Below are 2,500 nucleotides of genomic sequence, written 5' to 3'. Positions count from 1 at the left end.
GCGCCGCGCGCAGGGTGCGCCGGCGCGCAGCTGCGACGCCTGCCGCGTCCGTCGGCCGGCGCGCCTGCCACTGGCCGCCCCCACCAGCCGGCTGTAGCGCGTGCGCCCACGCACCGCGCGGCCAGCACGCCGGGAGGCGCCCCCTCACCGGCCGGGGACGGTCCCACCCAGCCACCGCCGCGTATCGCTTCACACCCAGATGCCGTTCAGTTTCGTCGGCATGGTGGGTATCGCTGGAACAACCGGTTAGTACCTCAACCTATCGTCGCCATCACCGATTCACCCCTAGCGAGAACAACCGCACCACAACAGGTTACCATTTGTTCATTTGCGTAACTTCACCAGAAAACGCAGGCGTCCATCGCCATTTGCAACTTCCACGATTATTGCATGCCTGTGTCAGGTGTCACGCCACACTACGTCTGCCCACATACACGCAACAAAATGTGCACGCCTAGACAATACGTGGAAGGTGGCCCCCGTACGTATGCGATGTCCATTGCTCGAACGACTGTCAACCGGCCTCTGTAGCATGTCGCAGATATGGAACGCGGTGCACCATGCCATCACGGTGTGTGAGGAGAGACGACTAGGTCCGAATACATCAACAGACAGCTCATGCTGATCGCCATCCACGGCGTCCGTTCCTCCCACACGTCTCTATGGCGTACCACACTGCAATCCAGCTCTCATAGGGAGACGACACGTAGCTGCGTGCACAATATTTGCACTGTATGGTCCGCCGTTTTTGGGCGCAGTCGTTGTACGGTCACACATGTGCCACGATGTATCATTCAGTACATAAGGACGAATGTGCAGTACAGATTGTGGTTTACGCGTACGACATTAGCGGACAGTTGACACAGGCCGCACCACAACGTAGCCTGAGTACGTCGCATGCGGAGGGCATTGAACATGCAAAGTTCTCACCAACCAGCTTGCGAAGGCAGGGGGCAAGGTGGGGACGTGGGGAGGGGCGGCATGTACGTCCTGCTGCCATCCACATTACAGTGTACAGCAGGAGCATGTGGAAAGTGAGCAAGACTTGCAAGGTGTTTAACATGAAGCGATACACAGGGGAGCGGGGAGTGCGAGTAGCGAACTATATTGCGAGGGTTGCGGGTGGGCAACACTACACTAATTGAACGAGTCGTATAACAATTACAGAGCAGGTTTAGGCGACAACGTGGGTTACGTTAGGCGACAACGTGGGTTAGGTTAAGGCACGACGTGGGTTAGGTTAAGGCACGACGTGGGTTAGGTTAAGGCACGACATGGGTTAGGTTAAGGCACGACATGGGTTAGGTTAAGGCACGACATGGGTTAGGTTAAGGCACAACATGGGTTAGGTTAAGGCACAACATGGGTTAGGTTAAGGCACAACATGGGTTAGGTTAAGGCACAACATGGGTTAGGTTAAGGCACAACATGGGTTAGGTTAAGGCACAACATGGGTTAGGTTAAGGCACAACATGGGTTAGGTTAAGGCACAACATGGGTTAGGTTAAGGCACAACATGGGTTAGGTTAAGGCACAACATGGGTTAGGTTAAGGCACAACATAGGTTAGGTTAAGGCACAACATAGGTTAGGTTAAGGCACAACATAGGTTAGGTTAAGGCACAACATGGGTTAGGTTAAGGCACAACATGGGTTAGGTTAAGGCACAACATGGGTTAGGTTAAGGCACAACATGGGTTAGGTTAAGGCACAACATGGGTTAGGTTAAGGCACAACATGGGTTAGGTTAAGGCACAACATGGGTTAGGTTAAGGCACAACATGGGTTAGGTTAAGGCACAACATGGGTTAGGTTAAGGCACAACATGGGTTAGGTTAAGGCACAACATGGGTTAGGTTAAGGCACAACATGGGTTAGGTTAAGGCACAACATGGGTTAGGTTAAGGCACAACATGGGTTAGGTTAAGGCACAACATGGGTTAGGTTAAGGCACAACATAGGTTAGGTTAAGGCACAACATAGGTTAGGTTAAGGCACAACATAGGTTAGGTTAAGGCACAACATAGGTTAGGTTAAGGCACAACATAGGTTAGGTTAAGGCACAACATAGGTTAGGTTAAGGCACAACATAGGTTAGGTTAAGGCACAACATAGGTTAGGTTAAGGCACAACATAGGTTAGGTTAAGGTACAACATAGGTTAGGTTAAGGTACAACATAGGTTAGGTTAAGGTACAACATAGGTTAGGTTAAGGTACAACATAGGTTAGGTTAAGGTACAACATAGGTTAGGTTAGGTTAGGTTACACGTTGTTGTAAGGAAAGGTGTAGGGGGGGGCGGGGGCGGCAGGTTCGTTGATAGTGATTATAGTAAGTGAATGCTTGTGACATGATCAGATTTGTCACGTCAGGATGCACCTTTGGCTTATTAGAGGCGGCGCTCCAATTCTATGCTTGTGTCAGACCTGTGTCTTTGACTCATGTCATTGTTTGTGCGCTGTGACAGGAGGTACTATTGTGATGTTGGGTGCACCGTTGTAT

This window comes from Schistocerca piceifrons, unplaced genomic scaffold, assembly GCF_021461385.2.
Source record: "Schistocerca piceifrons isolate TAMUIC-IGC-003096 unplaced genomic scaffold, iqSchPice1.1 HiC_scaffold_938, whole genome shotgun sequence".
NCBI classification, from domain to species: Eukaryota; Metazoa; Arthropoda; class Insecta; order Orthoptera; family Acrididae; genus Schistocerca; species Schistocerca piceifrons.
Note: the sequence above shows the minus strand (reverse complement) of the source record.